Source organism: Bombina bombina, chromosome 2 (genome assembly GCF_027579735.1).
Source record: "Bombina bombina isolate aBomBom1 chromosome 2, aBomBom1.pri, whole genome shotgun sequence".
NCBI classification, from domain to species: domain Eukaryota; kingdom Metazoa; phylum Chordata; class Amphibia; order Anura; family Bombinatoridae; genus Bombina; species Bombina bombina.
Genome location: NC_069500.1, coordinates 627,494,663 through 627,516,113, shown reverse-complemented (window position 1 = coordinate 627,516,113; position 21,451 = coordinate 627,494,663). Strand labels below are relative to the sequence as shown.

Sequence of the window (21,451 nt, the reverse complement as noted above, 5' to 3'; positions counted from 1 at the left end):
ATGAACAATACATATGTCAGGGTTCTTATACAAAACATTTCTTTAAACAGCCCTGACATATGTATTTTTCATATGTGTCCCTTCTTAAAGCGGCAATATGGTCACCCTATGTGAGTGGCAATCTTAAAGGGATATGAAACACAAACTTTCTTTCATAATTCAGACAGAGCATGCACAATTAAACAACTTTCTAATTTACTTCTATAATCATTTTTTCTTTGTTCATTTGGTATCTTTTGTTGAAAGCAGGGACGTAATGCTTAGGAGACAGCCCATTTTCAGAGCACTATATGGCAGCAATTTTGCAAGAATGGTATCCATTTGCAAGAGCCCTAGATGGCAGCACTATTTCCTGCCATGTAGTGATCCAGATGCCTACCTAAGTATCTGTTCAACAAAGAATACCATGAGAAGTAAGTAAATTTAATATTAGAAGTAAATTGGAAACTTTTTTTTTTAAATGGTATGTTCTGTCTAAATCACAAAAGAAATATTTTGGGTTTCATATCCTTTTAACCTGCCCAGACATCCATTTCTCAGACAGAGGGAAACAGGAGACCCCAGGGATGGGTAGTTTGCATTGAAGGGCAATTAGCCCACAGTCATTTTTTTATTGTCCTTTGTGATGTAGTTCAGATTTCTCCCACCTTCTATTTGAGATTGTGGTTACAGATGCAAGGGCCCCATTTTTTTTTATACAAGTATCAATACATTAAATAAAACATATGTTGTTATACTTTATTATCAAACAATTCAATAAAGTTCAGCACTTGTGCGTGTAATAAATGGTGTGATACTGTATCAGAATAGTACTGATAAGTACCTCTAGTAGAAGCAGTCACCCAACAGTTTATTTCATGAAATCTTCATGGTCATTGAAGTCCCAAATGACGCAAAATAGTGACAAATGTGATGCATAGCATGCAGTGGAATCTAACCTTAGGTTAGATAACTATGCAAAAAAAATAATCTATATATATTTCTTTTTCAATTTAATTGTATTTGTTTATTTTTGTATATTGTGTGTGCCAAGGGTATTTGGTAAAACTCACTGGTTCTGTTTTTGGAGAAATAATAAGACAGTTTTTAACTTTTAATTCAAACATAGTTTAAAACATAGTTTATAATAACTAACTTGCTTGCTTGTTTAGCATTTTTCTAATTTTCATACAAAATTATTGAAAAATGTATTTAGCTGTAATAATGAAAAGAGAAAAAAAATGGGGTTTTAGTACAATAATTTTTTTTTTTTTTAAAAAGTACGCTAAAAAGTTAATTGCATGACTTTATGTGACTTCTGTTCTGTGCCCCTTTTACAACAGCACAAATCAGAAACATGAGACAAGGAATTCACAGTATAGGACTTTGGGATGGGGGGAGAAACCTTTTTTCATTCTGATTTGTTCTGTAGTGCTGGCAAGCGGGGGGGGGGGGGGGGGGGGGGAGGAAAGAACCATGCTGTTCATGAAGCCAAAGGAAAAAAAAACATATTTTGTGTGAAAGCCAAACTTTGCATCATGGCTGTGCTCCAAAAGGAAGACACTTGGTAGTGTGGATTAAAAAAGGCTGATGCTTTAATGGGCAGATTTAAATGTGCTGTTAAATGGGTGGAAAATACAAATTAATAAATAAAAGGGCCAGTAAAAAAAAAAAAAAAAAGGAAATCGGAGTATGAGTTGCATTTTCTTTCTTGGCTTTATTTCCTAGTAATGAATAGGAGCAGGAAGATGTCCAAATTTTTCCTTATGTTTGTTCTCTAAACATAATGAAACTGATTAAAAATAGATTCAGTGATCTTACAGTTTGCTTAATACATTTATTTAAAACAAATAAAAAAAAAAAGTTTGTTGAGTTGAAGAATAAAGCTTTCAATTAATTTATTATTAGTCAATATGTTTTTCATAGTAATGAGTTTCATTATTTTGATAGTGCAATTGACTTATACAGTATTATCTAATTTGTTTTGTTTTGTTCTCTTAAAATACTTTGTTGAAAAGAATACCTAGTTAGTCTCAGGAGCTGCTGATTGGTAGTTGAACATATATGTCTCATGCTTTTGGCTCACCCAATGTGTTTAGCTAGCTCCTAGTAGTGCATTGCTGCTTATTCAACAAAGGATACCAAGAGAATGAAGCAAATTACATAATAGAAGTACATTTTAAAGTTTAAAATTGTATGCTCTATCTGAATCATGAAATCATTTTTTGGGGTTTTATGTCCCTTTAAGTTTTTACCAACCTGATTTGTTTGTGTTAAACCAAGAACACACAATTATTTTTTAGAATTTTCTCGCTCAAGTGTTCTTTTAATCCTTAAAGGAACAGTCTACACCTTAGTCATCTTAAATTCTTACTATAGGTTAAGCTGCAAATAGTGCCCCTTTCTATATCATGCAGCAGTAATAGTAAAAATGTTATTTTAAAAGGGATATTTTTTCTGGACACTTTAAAATGGCTGCCAAGCTCTGCCCACTGATGACATCATGATCTTGACTGCATTAAAGGCTTTAATAGTTAAAAAAGACTCACTAATTGGCTTCAACAGACTGTCAATGCTATTCAGCAGACAGCGTAGATGCAGCCCAGATCGTGATGTCATCAGTGAGCAGAGCTTGGCAGTCATTTTGAAGTGACCAGAAACAGTATTCACTTTAGGGCTTTGCAATGCCTCAAATGTTTTCTTCCATTGTCTGTTTTAAACATGGACTCCCTCATGCCAGTGAAACAGCTTTAAAGCATAGAAGGAATTGGACAGCATTAGACAGATTTGTTTACCTAAGTTACTATTGGTCACAGGCTTAAAGGGGCATCTCCCAAAGATAGAAATGTTTTAATAAAAAATAATAATTAAATTGAAATAGTCTATTAGAAATTAAACAAAAAAAATATTTGAGTAAAATATCTTTTTAAAATAGACATCACCATCATGCTAAATTATTATTTTCTGACAACCCTCCCCATTATTGTGGGCGTGGTCTAGGCAATCCCTTGTTTTACTATGGAAACTGTGATATCTGCTCTGAAGAGAAAGCTGTGGGATAATTGGGGCTGAACTCCTAAACCCTGAAAATACCACAGTATGCTGAAAGGTTGGGAACTCATTAAACTCATATTTTAATTTCCCATAAATGTTTATTTATGGTTAGAAAAAATGTACTGTACTTTATTTTGGCAGATTCTACTTTTAACACTGAAAATTGTGTTTTACTCTGCCCTCAGAGAGGCAGGAGTGGAAATTGCAAGTTTCTTATCTGTAACCCTACAATATTCTACATTATGATTGGTTGAACAGTGTGGGAGATCTTTTTATATTTGTCCCTAATTATCCACATCAAACTTTTCAAGAGGTATGACACTGATCTGCCAAAACAATGCAGAACGATAGTCAAAATTAAACTTACCTAATTTAGAAAGAGCATGTAATTTTAAGTCACTTTTATATTCACTTCCACTATCAAATTTACTTTTTTTTCTTGGTATGTTTGCTTAAAAAATGTACATATTCTACATTACTGTGAGTTAGCTTGTGATTGGTGGCTGCACACATTTGTCTCTGTTAATTGGCTCACTAGATGTGATCAGTTAGCTATAATAGCACATTGCTGCTTTGGAGCTGACTTTAACTATGTGTTTAATTAATTTGCCGTTGTTAAACGCATAGTTATATTTTGCACGTTTATGTCCCTTATAGCACCACTAAATACAGCAGAATTTAATAATTGACAAATGTTCAATAAAAAGACAATGCAGTAGCAATTACTTTGAATTTGAAATGAGCAGTAGAATATTTTCCTGCAAATTGCATAGTTAATCAGATTTTCCTTTCCCTTGTATCATGTGACAACCATTAGCCAATCACAAAATGCATATATGTATATACTGTGTACTTTGCACATGCTCAGTTAGAGATGGAGCCTCAGAAAGTGAGCTTATAAAAATAATGTGCATGTTTTGATAATGAAGTATATTGGAAAGCTTTATTGTTAAATTGAATGCTTTATCTAAATCATGAAACTTTAATTTTGACTGTAGTGGCCTTTTAATTACTGAAATGTATGTAAATGGGAAAAGAAAACCGGAAACTATACTATAGTCAGATAAATCATTCAGATATTAGTAGCTAAAGATAAAGGGAGAATTAACTAGAGGAATGTGAGATAACATACAGTGGAAAAAAGGGGTCGGCCAGAAACATAGAAGAATAAGCAAGGGCCAAACTACCATTTGTGCAGCAGGGTCAGTGGCACCAGGGCCAAATGTTGGGGGCCCATAACAGCCAGTCTTCTATACAAAGGCATGTACCCAGGTGGTTGTTATTGGTGTATAGATATTTGTGTATAGATAGTTATCAGTGTATGGATATTCCCATCATTATATAGCCCAGCGTGTTTACTATTAGCGTATAGATATTACATTATTATATAGAAGAGCATATTCATCAGAGATCACATACTCTTAATATTTATACAAAGCACTGTACTCATCAGGGTATATAGTGTGCCCACTGCCAGAGTATAAATACTCATTTTTATTTTATTTTATATATATTTATTTATATATATATATATATATATAAAGTCCAAATAGAGCACTTGCCATGGTTCAAATAGTGTTTTAATCCATTAGTAAACGTTTTCAAGGAATGAGTAAAACAATAATATTATTGTTATTATTGTTTTACTCACTTGTTTGATGTCGGGGTCATTCACAGAAAATGTTTACTAATGGATTAAAACACGTTTTGAACCACGCAAGGGCTCTCTTTGGACTTATTTTCTATACTGCTGTGTGGGATGCACCCCAGCTTAAAAATAGAATAGTGTGTGCTGGTCTTTTGCACACAAACATATATTTATTTTTATATATATATATATATCAAAGGAAGAAGGACTCCCACTCCGCATAAGTATAAACTCACTATTATTGAGTAGCTGAACGTAGCAATTTATACAGGCTAAGGTAAGACACTATTCACAGAGCACTTAGGTAAAAACACTTGTTGAAAATTTTTGGTATGCATCTTTGAGAAAGCGCCAACTGGCGTGAAACGCGCCAGATGACGTCACCTCTTTCCTTGTCTATCAGTAATCCATGAGTGAATGTGTTTGTACACAGTTTTCGTGTGAACTTTTAATGCATACCAAATACATTTTCAACAAGTGTTTTTACCTAAGTGCTCTGTGCATAGTGTCTTACCTTAGCCTGTATCAATTGCAACGTGCAGCTACTCAATAATACTGAGTTTATACTTATGCGGAGTGGGAGTCCTTCTTCCTTTGATATATTTGTTTACAGCGGACTGTCTGACCCGACCTCCTCCACGCCGAGTGTTGGATCCCCGGATGAGCAACCTACGCACGCTGTGCGGACAACGACGTCTAGGCTCCCAAGCTAAGTGACTTAATACAGCCATACCTTGCCTTAAATGCTTTTGTTATATATATATATATATATATATATATATATATTTATATATATATATATATATATATATATATATATATATATATCAGTGTTCCCCACAGAATATTTTGCCAGTTGGCTGGCATTAGGAAGTAGCCAGATGGGGGCAGTGTAATATTTTCTAATATTATATCATTTACTGTTTCCAAAGCACATATAAATTGCCTAATTTAACATAAATGAATTTAATGATAATTTGTGCAATAAAAATGTAACTTTTTTATTAGCTACATTTTAGCCGGGTGGTCAGTAAAATCAGTTGGTTAGTGGACACGCTGAAAAGGGAGAACACTGTGTGTGTGCGTATATATATATATATATATATATATATATATATATATATATATACACTGAAGATTATAAAAAAAACAGGGTGTATAACTGGAAATCAAGGAAATACATGAGACACAGAAACCAGGGCAACTAAAAGGCATACCAGCCGAAAGGGGGCAACAAGGCCAGAAGAAGGTTTCCTTCTCTGACACGGACCAGGAGTCAAACAAGGATGATGATCTTCAGGACTTTGTCTCCTTTATGTCCAGTGAACAATCATCAGATGATGATGGAGGAGTGCTTACCCAGGCAGCTGGACCAGAAGCACTACATCCATACCACCCTCCCTTCCTTTGTTTCATGGCAGCACACCCCCCTCTGATATTATACCCCCAAAACAACCCAATGAGCTGATAGGTATACCTGCTATTCTGAAAAAAACAGATCCCCCAAAGCCACCCAGGGGAAATAATTATAAAAAAAACACAACATACCCCAAAGGTAAATCCTCAAGTTGGGCAGCAGGTTTTTCAGATAGCACAGGGACAAGAAGAAGGAGGAGGAAGAGGTCGACCAAGGCAAGGGTCACAGAGGGAACACTACACACTGAGGAGAGGCAGACAGACAAACAAATACAGAGATCCAATATAATAAACTTATCTAGAGTTTAATTGACCAAACCAGAGTGGGAAGGTTTAAGCTTAGGTCTCAACTTCGTTCCAACTTCTAAATTCAGTGTTTTTGATACACTAATATTGTTACATTGGGGCATGAAGGGTGGTCCTATTAGGTATTGCACCGGACACTACTTATATTAAGAAAAATTCTGCCTATTGGATGTGTGTGCGAATCCCACCTGCTTTTCTTCATTTGATACACTAATAGATATTAATAGGTTCATTCGTGGCCTAACACTTAAAACGTTTTACAAAGCTAATCCAACCACAGATGAGGCATTTCTAGCTCCAGATACAACCCCACAACATGATTATTTTAATATAACAGATGCAAGGGATTTTTTAAGTCTCCATGCATTGGAAAGGGGGTGTTTGAGTGAGGAACAATATATTGGTTCCCACAAAGGCTTTAAGCTGAAATCCATTTTCTATCCTACTCTATTCAGGGGTCAAGCACTTGAGTCGTTTCAACGACGAATGGAGGAAGACCTCCTTAAACTAGACATGGAACAGAAAGAAGTTAAGACCAATTTTACTCGCGAGCAAAGGTTGGCTTTAACTAAGCTCCAGAATAAAGAGGACATCATCATAAAGCAGTCCGATAAGGGGGGCTCAATTGTTGTGTTGGATAAATCATACTATATATTTGAAGCAGAGAGACAACTTTTGGACACTGATGTCTATAATAAGTTGCCTGGAGATCCCACACAGTGATTTGGAGCCTTACTTTTGGATCTGCTGGATGATGGCAAATATCTTGGAGTTATTGATGATGACACTTTCGAATATCTCCATGTAAAACATCCAGTGGTCCCTATTTTCCATCACCTCCCCAAGGTCCATAAGTCCTTGGAAGAGGTGAAAGAACGCCCTATTGTCTCAGGGATAGGATCGCTCTTTGAGAACCTATCCAATTGGTTAGAATCCCTGTTACAACCCTTGGTATTCCAGTTACCATCTTTCTTGAGGGATACCAAGCATCTCTTGAGGCTGATTAACGAATGTACATGGAACCACAACATGGGTTGGCTCACTATAGATGTAGTGGGATTGTACTCAGTCATCCCACACGATAAAGGAATAGAAGCCACAAAATATATGCTGGACTTTCTACTAACACACAACTATTTGGAATTTTTAGGAAATTTCTACTTACAAAGGCGAGGCACAGCCATGGGGGCTAAGTTTGCCCCGGCCTATGCGAATATTTTCATGGGCTGGTGGGAGCACCTACATCTATATGCGGATCAAAATCCTTTTCTCAAATCTATTACCGGTTATAAACGGTATATAGATGACCTCTTGGTTGTGTGGTCCGGCTCACAGGTTGACTGTGAACTTTTTGTCAATTATTTAAATCACAATGATGTCGGATTGAGATTCACATTTTCCTTTGAAAAAATTGAGATTCCTTATCTAGATGTAATTTTGACTGCACTTCCAGAAGTGAATAGGGTTAGTACATCGCTGTATGTAAAGCCTATATCATCAAATACTTTCCTACATGCGAGAAGCAGTGACCCTCCTCACACCAGCTATGGGATAGCAAAAGGGCAATTCCTAAGATTATGAAGGAATTGTTCTGAGGATGATAGCTTCACACATGAATTTGAAAAGTTGACCAACAAATTTCTAGCACGGGGATATGACAGTGGTGTGGTACGTAAAGCACTAAATGAAGTCAGTCAAAGAGACAGATTGTCGTTGCTTGAAGATGGGAACAGGTCAAAGAAGGTGAGACAAAAACCCACTTTTTGACAACTTACAGTTCCCAATACTACTCAATATGCAAAATCCTACGTAAAAATCTACCAATTCTTCTGGCTGATGACAACCTGAAAGATGACATAAAGGATGGTTGTTTTTGCGTTGCAAGATGCAATACAACTATTGGGAATCAAGTGTCTCCCTCTATGCTCAGAAAACCCAAACCACAGAGCAGTTGGTTGTCACAGAAGGGACACTACAAGTGTGGTAACAGCACTTGTAAACCTGCAGTTATGTTACTGTAGGCAAGGTTTTGAAATCACTGACAACACAGAAGGTATACTTGCACCTCCAATGTACCAATTGTAGGTCCATTTTTGTTATCTACATAATCATATGTTTTAAATGTGAGAAACAGTATGTGGGCTGCACCTCCCGTGAGGTCAGGGAGAGGATACGGGCACACCTCAATGACATTGAGCGTGGCAATATAACTACAGGTGCCTCTAAACATTTTGTTGAGGAGCACTGCAGGGATGTGAGTGGTTTCTCCTGGATGGTCATAGACCAAATCCACAAGAAACCAAGAGGAGGTGACAGATCCAAGGACCTCTTCAAAAAGGAGGTCTATTGGATCTTCACTCTAGGGAGCCGATAACCCATCGGTCTCAATATTGAGACTGATCTGATAAATCATTGGTAAAATTCTGATTAGGTACAAGATTTAAGAACACATATGTACATGTATTCATATAATTTTATGTGTTTATATGTTTCATGTATTTTTACATTTATGTACACGTTTGCTCACATATATACTTGTTCTCCAAATATCATTTACCATCCATATCAGTACACAATATGCTATAATCATATAAGTTCTAAAAAATAATAATTTCCATTGAATTTCAATTATACCAGTGTATATTTAATTTTACACAGTGGTCCTTGATATTTAGCTCCCTTGTAGTCAAGGTTGTAAGAGCTTAACCCTTCAGGTCCCAAGTTATCTGTGTTATATTTAATATGCACTGGCAATTGAAAAATTGAAGAATTGAAAAACCTAATTCACCAAAAAAATTAGTTCACTGAAAATTTAATTTATTCTAGATAAATATTTTCTCTAGAATTCTCAAATTCTAATTTTGTTTCCAAATATGCCTTTTTAACAAATCTGCCAGAATAAATAAAAAATAAAATATAAGTTTCTAAAAATGTTTCCTCTGCATTAGGACTAAGTAGTTAGTTTACTCTAAATCCAGTCTTTTCACTTGGGAATTAGATTACTATACTAGTTTTCATATTTCATGAATTAGATTACCACATTGGTGCAGATACATGTTTATTCAGGCATTAGTCAATTGTGACGATAATACACTATAGAGTTTATCTAGATGGGTGTATACCCCTCAGAGTGTTTCCATTGGTGGCAGAGGAGGGCCCTAGTAGCCAATAACTGGTGAGGATAGCCTATATTAAAGGGCCACTGTAAGTCAATATTTTCTATGCCTGTTACTAACTAACTACCCCAAATATGCTTTTTATCAATAGCATTTCATTAACATATCTCTACCGTATATCAGAAATCTTGTCTGCAAATTTAATTGTTTTCCAAACCCACTCCGTGGGTATCCTTTGCTCTGTACCAATCCGTTTACAATACCTAGGTTTCAAAATGGCACTTTAAACAAAAAGTTATTGGTTTAAGTATTTTGAGCACTCAGTGCTGAAAATAGTGGGCAGGATAACGTGACATCATCGGCGAATAAAAGATATAACTTTTAGAACGTTATGAAACTTCGTTTTTGAGAAAATATAGGTTTTAATTAATGTTTATTAACTTTAATATGTTAGTTGTTTAGCTTAAAAATTATAACAGAAAGTAATCCTTTAATTAGTGCAAGGCTATAGGGCACCATGCAGTCTATGATTAAGGCTCCATAGGAGCTGAAACGCATCAGACGCCCACCCCAGCCTTTCTTACGGCCCTACATCATAGCCATTTTTTGCCCATGTTTTGCTATACTAAGTGACTTTTAATCAAATAAAGGATACCTGGCTTTGAGCTTCTTTGTCCAGATTCTTCTTTTTGTTTATATATATATATATATATATATATATATATATATATATATATATATATATATATATATATATATATATATATAAAATTATTATTACTATTAGTTATTACTGAGCTTTTATACTGAATTTTTATATCAGTATCTGTGCATATTATTCTTTATAGTAGTGTCTTTTACATGCAGTTATATGAAAATTAGTTTATACTGTCCCTTTAAGGGCAATACGAATTTGGCAGTAATGTTCTGATGAATCTCATTTTGCCATTTTTTTCTTAGGTAAAATTAGGTTTACTCATGGCAGTAGAAAATATATTATAAGATCATTTCTCCAAATAGCAACCTTCTAGAGAGAGAGAGTAAAATAAATGCAGTACGCTCCTGTAATAGGAAGAGGGAGTAAAACATATACAGTTTGGAGAGAAAGGAAAGATTGAGAATGAATATGAGTTTTAAAAGAGAGGGAGAACAAGTCAGTAAAGCCATAACAGTAATGAATTATGCGGAGTATATAAAGCAAGACAAATAGATGTGCTTAGCCAGGATAGGAAAATAATAGTAATACAGTTTTGTGATTACATTTAATGATGAAGAAATGCAATGACCCATGAGATCCATAATCAGAGGGTGATTATTACTGTTTGAAATGTGATAGACAATGTTAATTAGGTTTGTATTTCTATTTTTTTTTTTGGTTTGTTTATGTTGCTCTAGGTAATTTGGGGTTCGTGCAAATTAACAATAGCAATTAAGCATTCCTAGAGAGAGAAAAAAAGCATGATCTTCTAGAAAATAGCTTTGCCTTTAAAAGAGCATCTCTAAAACTGCAAGTATTACGTAACAGGGAATGTGAAATTGTGTCATTAGAATACCATTGTGAGAGGATGTAAGAGACAAATTGTAAGTTTTTCATTGACAATGTTACAAGTGAGAGAGTGTGTGACTTGTGTGTGTGTGTGTGGCACAGCAGCAGAGTGAATAATGGATACAAGGAATGTGAGCAACCTGGTGAAGCAGTGAGCAGAGCATATAAGGAATGTGTGTAACATGAGCGCATGCAGGGAATCTGTGTGTAAGAAGTAATGAGGGGGGAGATTTCCCCTTGTCTGGGATTGGCAACTCCTGTCAGTGTGTCCCTGTGAGTGACGTTTCTGCTCTCCCTCTCTGATTGGCTTGGTAGCTGTCAGTCATGCAGGATGGGCAGTTTTAGAGGCTGGCCAGTGTCCCTGGCAAGGATTGCGAGTGCTGTGTGTGTGTGTGTGTGCACGCCCCTGAGTCACACAGGAGAGAGGGAGAGAGGTCCTACATCAGCCTCAGCAGCACAGGGAGAGGTTTGGAGGATGAACACTTCTCCTACTGCCTGACAGCACTTTTCTCTCAGCCAGACATGCACCCAAACAAACAGTTCCTTCAAGGATCTTACAGCACTGACCGGCTGAGCAGACTTACTGGATCACTTGTATATGTGCAACTTGCTGTAGCTCACGATGCATGAATCCCACTTAAAGAAACATGCCAACCTACTCCTGTGACTGATCTCTCCATTGCGTGTACACATAAGAGGATTTAAAAAAAAGAGGGGAGGGAGAGCAAGCACCAAGCAGAAGAAGAAGAAAAAACTCTTAGCACTTTTATTCTTACACTGAAGCTATCAGCACACTCGCCTCCTTTTGGTTTACTACTCCTTTTTGAGGAGAGGAAGGAGAGAGGATTATTATACTGTTGCCTCCTGGGATGCGTTGCCCAGCAGAGTAAGGATAGAAGCAGTGTGTGTGTGAGTGCTGCTGGGTGCCTTTTGTGGTACATGTGTGTGCAGCGTGCATGGTGCTGGGTTCATTCATCACTTGGCTGGAAGGAGAAGAGTGCTGGACAGTAATCACAGGCTGCTCCTCTATCACTCTGGATTAAACCTTCAGGAGAGGAGGCTGGAGGAATCTGGGCAGCTGCAGACTGGCAACCAGCATGAACAGGTATTACTACCCTCTTTTACTTATTTCACCTACATTGATAAGATTGAGGGGGGGGGGATATGTCACGCCTACTAGTACCTATGAGCCATCTACTTTGCGCTCTGTCTTCAGGCATCTTCTCTGATCAATACCCCAGCTGTGGATTATATGCTTGCAGAAATCTCACAAGGGCAAATTTGAGTTGGCACAAAAGGAGCCTAATGCTGCCAGCTGGATGTGTTCTTGGGTGGCATGCTGATCCAGTCCTGTGTTTTCTTCTATCCGGGAGAGAAAAAATGATTACAGATGCTTTCTGAAGTAAAATATACACAAAACAATACCATAACATACAACAAGAAATCATGCCCTTTAAATGTATATTTGGTAGAATCATGCATATGATATTTTAGAAAACTTGTGGGAGTCATATTGAAATGTAAAAGATGAAATAATTTAGGATGGACAGTTACATGATATACTGGTTTCATTATTCTAAATACTTTAATGAACTCGATGTATTTAGTGTATTACAAAACCTAAATATACAGTGTTGCTTTTTCTGAGTATATATACATAATATAATCAGTTAATAAAACTCTACAAATCTGATTTATGTTCTGGGATTTATAGAATTCATTAGTAATCTCTGTGTTTATAAACGACCCCGTTTTACCACTGACCTCTTGCTTACTGGTTAAAAAAACTGCTGCTTACTTGCCTTGCTTTGTGAGATTCTTTTTGTTTAACATTAGAATAAAATTCCACTTTCTTGAATATGTGTTAATTAAATAACTATTCAGAAAATGTTCCTATTGCCAGCTATACATCCCATACTTTGTTGGGTTAATAATGCACTTCAAATGGCAAGAAATTGTTTCCACCTTTTCTATTTTGTATTCTTTACTTATGTATGTCATGTATCTTATCTATTGAGACCGTGGACTTGAAATTTGTCTTCTTTACTGAATGTCCAGAATCTTTATCTAGTTTGTCACTCTTTGGTAATAGGTCCCAGAGTTATATGTCTGAATATCAGCTTTATTTAAACAAGACAAGGGAGATGGTTCTAACTGGGTGTTTAATTTGCTTTGTAAGAGTTATGATTATAATTGCTCCTAAAACATATTTTACATGTATGTAACCAGATTTACTGTAGCAGCACATAAATACAAGCATAGGTAGAAAGACATTAACAATATATGAGTATCTATACTAATATGCCCATAGTTTTATAGTAATGTCTCCTGGTGTCTGGTATTTCCTAAGCCCCTGTGTTAACATTACTTTAATCTAATAGGACTTCTATTTAATAGTATTTTTTCTGTCTAACCCCAGACTGTTCTTCTCTAAACATGTTGCCAATATATTAATAGTGTGTATCATATATATGTGTGCATCATCTATTATCAAAAGATACTTGTATTATTTTATGTTTCATGCCATTTAGAATCTCTTGTACCTTCCTTTTATATATATATATATATATATATATATATATATATATATATATATATATATATATATATATATATATAATATATATATATATATATATATTAAAGAATAACAGGTTTTTTTTTTTTTTCACCAAAAACAGTTGTTTGTGTTTTTGTTTTACACTAAAGCCAAGGGAGGACACCCAAAGCGCAGTAGATACTTACATATGTTGTCTACCTTAATCCTGAAAAATTTTCCCTCATTGACTGTGTTTAAGAAAGCAGCACTAAAGCAGAGTAGATATTTACAGCTTCCACTTTCACCATGAAAAACATTACTTCATTGTCTGCTTATGAGTTCAAGCAAAGACATCTTCCAGAACTTTTTTAGTTAATGCTGAAAATTCTTATCCCAAATCAAAACAGACTAGTAGTACTAAAGTGGTTAATACATGTTAAGTTATCACTTAGCTGATCCCTGTTTCATACACATACTTCCAACAGAACAAAATAAAATAGTGTTTTTACTCTCTACACAAATGTTATACACTCACTGCTTACAGCAGCAATAGGTTTTGTGACAGTTTTCGTCAAATTTCTCTTCCCATGGGAGCTGCTGTTATTGTATTTTTAAAGTGTGAAATGGACAGGTTGGGCAGTTTCATAAATTCAGCTGTCAAATTGTGCCCAGTTAAAATTGCTAAGAGCTGTAAATATGCCGGCAAGGGATTTTCTGAGACCCAAGCTTATGCATTTTTTTTATTATTATTTTATTTTATTACATATGATAGGATGGAGCTGCAGAGTAGGGCCAGAAATTTAATTAGTGACTTTTTTTCGTGACTTGGATTTCCAATTTTAGGTTTGCCAGTGGCTGGGTGTGGATTGTAGGAAGTGTAGTGTGGAGGAGTGAGAAGATACATTTAGTCCAGCATGAAAATGTGATTCTAACTTTAAACAACACCTGTTACAATTATGTTAGCATATACTTTCCTAATACTTTTTTGTTAATAAACTTCAAACTAGCTTTTTCTTTAGCCAAAGAAGCTATTTCTTCTCTTGTAGCACGACACTGCTACATTCATATGTTATATGTGTTTATAAATATATTCATTTCTGTCTAACCTCTTTGAAATAACAATAAACAACGTATTTTTAGTTTAGTTGAAAGGTGTTTTTTTCCCCCTCTTTATAATGCGCCAGATTCTGCAATATAATGGGACCGGTCGCCATTTTGGTTGTCATTGGGTGAGATGTAGACTGCAGGGTGAGAGATAAGTAAAAATTTCATTAATATGTCTGTTGGATCTGAATAGCTTCTTTGTAGCCGTAGATCAGACATTTTTTCGAAAAAAGCTTAAAATATGAATTACATTTTGTATTTGCCATTTTATGCAAGAGAATAAAAACAAGACTATGCAAACAAAAAAATATAGCATTAGTCTAAATACATCCTAAAGGATTTGGTGATGTATTGTGTTATAGATCAATATAATGAACTGATTTAAAACAGAAGTTGATAAAAAAAAAAAGTATTTCATATTAGGAAGTATGTTGAAGAATTACAAAAATGTTAGGAGCCAAATATAGAATTTTAGGATCCAGAGCTTCCTGAATCCTTGGATTTGCCATGATGTGATTTAATATCTTATTTTACACAATGACCAATGAAATAGTTTTTCCATTTGCACAAGACTGAGTATTATTAGAACAAAAGATCATGATTTCAAACTGGCATTTAACAGGTATGGGGGGAACTTGTGACCAGTGTCTTTTCTATTAAGGATAGTAAACACATAGAAGGAACTTTCAGCAGAAGTGGCAGTACAAAGCAAGGAAGAATATCAAGTAAAGGCAAAAAAAAGAGTGGAATATTTAATAAGGCTATAATGACTATGGTTTAGTTACTAATCTAAGCAAATTAACAAGGCCTCCCTATAAAATAAGTATTGATATCTATTTATATCTCTATATCTCATCTACCTATCTATCTATCTGTCTATCAATCAATCAATCTATCTATTTATCTATCGATCGATCGATCTATCTATCTATCTATCTATCTATCTATCTATCTATCTATCTATACACCAGTACACAAATGCATTTTATTCTATATTTTTTTTTACCTGCAATATTATCATTGATTTTGAGGTGAAGATCAAGAGCACACTGCCTTGTTTTTGAGCTCTACTTAACCTTACGATGTGAGTGGGATTCCCTGTATCTGCTGCTGTGTTAAGCCACTAGGGGCCTGTAGAACTACAATTGTTCAGTAAATACAATTGCTAAACATATGCTTTGCCATTCAGCATACATGAATGTTTCCTTCACAGAGCCAAAGCAATTGTTCTCTGCCTTGCTGCAATAATGTTTTATGTAAACCTGTCTACTGTCTACAGCTTCCACAACTTTGAGAAAAATGAATTTGTGACCTCTATAGTCAAAAGCTCATATTGCACTGTTTTTGCAACCCAGTGCAGACGATATTTCTTTTGCTAAAAATGTGTTATTCATTTTGCTATTTATTTTTTACAAGCTCTGTGTAGGGTTAACAAATATGTGCATCGGGAATTTAAAAATATTGCTGTAAGCAAAACAATAGCACAGGGCACAGACTCATGATATATTGAAAGAGCTGAGCTGAGTGTTTTGCAAGAATAAACAGCACAGGTCTTCTGCTGGAGTGTGGTCAGCATTCACAGAGACACAAATCGAAGGTATACTGTGCAGTTTTGAGTGTCAGTTTCACAAATTTAAAATCGACCAACCATGGTGTTTTTGATAGACATCAGGCAATGAGGTCAAGTAGACGTATAATGGTTTCTTTTATGATTTTCCCTTTCTCAAGCTGCCAAGGTAGTCTATTTGTTAGAGTATGAAAATGGAAGTATTTACATATTGAATTCCCTTCAAAAGAGTAGTTTAATATCAAGTCACTGAGTACAACAGCAGTGTTAGAGCATGTACCATTTTTACTGATTAGTACGTATGTATTGGTAAATGTAAATGAGAAAAATAATACATGGTTGAGCATATGTGCATATCCAGAGAGGTTGAGAGACCTGTTTCCCCCACAGCCATGGATTCTGGTTAAGAATTTACAAATGAGATTCATGGTGTCTTGATGTTGGCATCTAATTCCTCTCCATATACATAGGTTACCTTATGCTTATGTTGTGCGGAATAAGACAGCTTTAGAAACATAGTGTGGATCAAAACAAGAGCATCAGGAAAAAAAATTGTGGACAGCTATTGTGTTCTTAATGGGAATCAACAGTATTAGGTTGGTTTCTGACTCTTACATTTTGAAGCTGTTGAGGGTAACTAGCCACTCACATAGGGAAATATGATGAGGGGAAAGTCATCCACCATAATTTTGGTTGATTTTTTGTCAGGCATGTAACAAATTCTGCTGCTTGCAATATCTATGTGTGTACATATGTATGTGTGTGCACGTACCTGTGAGCACAAACCTGTATGCATGCTATTACACTCTAAGCACTAGGGGGCTAAAGATATAAAAGGGGAGTGTTTGCTGTGCAGCTCAATGAGGTTCTAAATGGGTTAAGTCATTTCTCGATGCCATTTTCTTTTTCTAAATATACATTCAATATATATTATTTTAAGTTTTAGTGTTCATGAGAGTGAACTAAATTTTAATAGCACAGCAATCATCTTCTCTAGTCTTGGAGAAACAATATCGTCCTCTGTGCAATAAAACTGTGTGTATTCACTAGCATTTGCCTGATGTGCCCATTTGCGGAACACTGTTTTTTAAAGATGTTACTACTAATGGTAGAATTCAAACTGGCTGCGTTGTTTAAAAGCTCTGGGCTCCCAAATGGTTTTCTTCCTGTTTTATCAAAGATTTTCCGAGTCAGGGCTGTTATTTCAGCTTGTGATCTTATACTTAGTGAGCTCCTGTACTGCACGTCTGCTGAGGAAATCTGCTGAAGAAAAACGATTGCTTGGAAGAGCTGTGCCTACAAATTCTGACCAACAAGCCTCTGTTTAAGCTTCTCAGTGCTAAATTTGCTCACAGTGAGGGCTCCAAACTTCTAGTATTATATTTTGATTATGTTTATAATATAAAAATAGTTCATTATTGATATTGATTCTTGACATATTTTGTGTTACTTTTTATTTAACATAAAGAGATTTATTTAACCCTTTAAGGACACAGCTTTCAGTTTGCTCAATTGTTTTATGACGGAAAAATTCCGTCATATGTCCTTAAGAGGTTAAAATAATCAGTTTGTTTTGTTTTTAGTTGTGTGTTTTTGGTAAGCTTATGTTAGGCTTCCTTATATCAGTTTTTTTTTCTTTTTTTATCATTACTACATTTGCATACCCAATTGTCAACAGAATAATTTTCCAAAGATTTATACCCCAGACATTTTTATATTGTAAGTAATAAAAAATAAAATAACAAAAATGTGTTAATTTCTAATGTTGCTGTGAAAACAGAATAAATAAGGGCAAGTACAATAAAAAAAATGTCCCATTACATGTAATATTATGTTGTCTTGTATTACACATTGTTATATCTTCAATCTCAATATAATACATATTGATATTACAATGGAATTAGTATTTATATTTTTAAAACATGTAACACCTATTGTACAGTAACTGATCATTCTTGGAAATCTTTAAAGGGACATTAAACACTTTGAGATGGTAGCCCTCAGTTTACGCCGGGGTTAGGTTCCAGAAGGAATGGTTGTAAATTGAAACTGTTGTAAATTGAAACCCAGTTTATAATGTAAGTCAATGGGAAGTGAGGGAGATAGGTTCCAGGCCCCTCTCAAAATTGTCATAAGTAACACCTAATACATTATATTTAAAGCTTTGAAATGAAGACTTTAAATGCTAAACAGTATTATAAACCTAATAAAATAATCACACAACACAGAATTTATAATTAAACTAAGTTAAATGAACAAAAACATTTGCTAAACAGCATTATAAACATAATAAAATAATCACACAACACAGACTTCACTTGCATTTTTCTGCAAACAGTTCTTTCTATGCATTCCATTCTGGACTGATTTATAGACAGGAAGATCTTGTTCCTTTGAAATCTGCTCGATAGCTCAGGTCTGGTTAAACTGATTAATTGCAGCTTGCTTGACTTTGATGCAACACCAGCGGACAGTTCCACCTAATGGCTATTTTAATAAATGCACTGCTTCTCAATGTTTTTCAATAGCAGTCACATGACTGGAAAAAAAGGTTGTTATTCTGAAACGGTGTAAATTGAACCGTTGTAAAACGAGGGCCACCTGTAATATAAAATGATAAATTGTATATAATAAAACAACTCTGCAATATACTTTCATTATTTATTTTGTCCTCTTTGCCTGTAATTCCATTCTAAAATTGTGAGCTTTTCAGTTCCTGTTAGAAATGGAAGTGCAGAATACTGTTAAATCCAGCACAACCATTGGCTGCACACTCTAGTGACCTATTTATAACTGATCCTAATTGGCCACAGCAGAGAAGGTAACACAAGTTACAACATGGCAGCACCCAGTGTTTTATAGACACTAAACTTAACACTTATTTTGTCACTTTTTAAACAACTAATAAAACTTTAAAAGATACATCTACATGTTAGTCATGGACTAATCTTTTCTTTGAATGCATCATTCTATCTAGCATGTATTTAGTGTTTAATGTCCCTCTAATGTATACTATTAATATACACAATATACATGTGTGTCATTTTATTTTTAAAATACATTTTAAATCTAACATTCTTTTACTGTAATAGTTAAATGTTTTCATTATATATTCTGGTAGATTATATTCTAGATGAAAATGATCATACTTTATTTTTTCTAGAAAGTTCTTCTTTAAATTTCACTTGTGATTAGAATAGGTGAACTGCTTTATAATAAAATCTGCCCCTTTGTTTAGATTAAAATTGACAATGTATGTGTGGCTTACAAAATACCTTGTTAAAGCAAATATTTTTTATAGAGAAATATAATATAACTAGATGTATGTAGCAGTTAAAAGGTTATATTTGTTATTACTGCTTGTGGTTCCATAATGCCATGTTGTAAACGGGTTTAAACCCTTTGCCAGGGACAAACATGAATGATCCAGACTCTCAGACCCACAAGATGAATGCTGAGCATTCTTGGAGCTCTGAGTTTACCTCTGATTGTTCTTATTGACCCTGCCCTTCCTCTCTTGCAGCTCTGCACATACCCTTCCCAGATTGAGGTTTAGCACCCTGCCAATTGTTTTGGGTTAGTGGCCGGAAATCCACTTCCATTCATTGCTTCTTTGGTGTATCCCATTCATGATAGTTTTGTGGTCTTTATGTATTATAATTATATGCTAAAATTACAGTTGTGTTTACTTTTAATTCCCTTTATAGGCTTTATTAGTTTTCTGCGGTTATGATTAGAGGCATTGTTAGCAGTTCATGCATTTTTATACATTTTATTTTTTGTTTTGATTTAAAGTGCAAATAGTTTATTTTGTCAAAGAATCCTGCTTAAAGGGCAATTATAGTCTAAAAATGACATGCGCTAATTAATTAATTTTAACACTAGTGAGTGTGACCCTGCACATCTGAGTTTAACCCCTACAAAGAGGTTAAACAGATATTAAAAATACCACTCAAGACCCACAGAGCACTGCTGGTTCCAAGCAGAAACAGCCACTGATCCAACCAGCAGCACTAGTCGCATGACCCAACTGTGTGTCTAGTGCTGCTGTTTGGGTCAACCACTGTTTCCGCTTGGTACAAGCAGTGCTCAATCTGTACTTCTACTATGTGTTTTTAAACATAGAGGTGCAGGGTCGCTAGTCTAAATAAAAGTGACATGCTCTAATGAATTACAACATGTTATTTTTAGACTATAATAACCCTTTAACAAATGGACAATCACAGACATTTTGGGAGCCATGAATCTATGTGGTAGTAAACTGCGGAATAGAACTAGAGTTTATCTTGCTGCTTGAATCCTTATTTACATTCATGAACCTAATAAAACACAAACAATATTAGCGTCAATTGTCTTTAACAGTAGATTACAATAACACATTTTCCATTTAAGTAGATATTGCCATTCTCTACAGAAAAAAAAATGAAGTTAGTGTAATTTTAGTATATTGGAAAAGCTTAGTTAGGGCCGCAGCCCAAACGGCTGAGCGCATTATAATGATACTAGTACTAAAGCCAATGTACACGGGCCAAAATCCACGTGGATCCCTCCTTCCCCTTCCCTGCCGCTGTCAACTTTTTTTTTTTGTAGTGTAGCGGTCCCACATGCTCCCGCAAAGGTGGACGATTGATTGTTTTTATTGTTGTTTTACATATCTATGTTTAAATGGAGTTGAACTGGACATACATTGGTCAATCAGACAAGACTGCACTCTACTAAAAATCAGATCAGTTCGCTTATTGTAAACCATAAAATAAAATTATTAACATTAGAGTGTGTTTGTCATTTATTTTTTTGAACTAAAGAAGACAATTCCATTTAAAAAAAGAGACATATACGTTTGAGGATAGTTTAAGCATAATCAAATCTTTAGAGAAGGTCAACTGCATATGATTTTTGTTTGAAAATGATATTCACTTGTGTAGGGTGCGTCTAATAGCCAGTTCTTGATGTGCAGCTATAAATTAAATCTGCTATAGAAATAGTCAAATGATAAGAGAGGCAAGCATTATATATATATAATTTATTTTCAGTTATTAAAGTTTATATTGAAATATCTAAAGCTTCCAATAGCATGCACATGTTAAATAACATAAGCTAGAGTATCTAGCTTTAAACACACTATTGGTTCAAAATCCCTTGACCAAAACGTAATTTAATATAAGTAGCAGGTTGT

The 21,451-nt window shown here is 34.9% G+C and overlaps 1 protein-coding gene across 1 annotated transcript in view; it reads left to right on the top strand.

Annotated features, from left to right (window-relative positions):
* The first annotated feature begins 11,451 nt into the window (after positions 1-11,451).
* The window catches only part of PTPRD (protein tyrosine phosphatase receptor type D), a 666,726-nt gene continuing 656,726 nt past the window's right edge, over positions 11,452-21,451 (top strand). The window contains exon 1 of the mRNA XM_053702567.1: positions 11,452-12,170. The gene's annotated coding sequence lies outside the window, so the exon portion shown is untranslated. The remainder of the gene's footprint in view (positions 12,171-21,451) is intronic.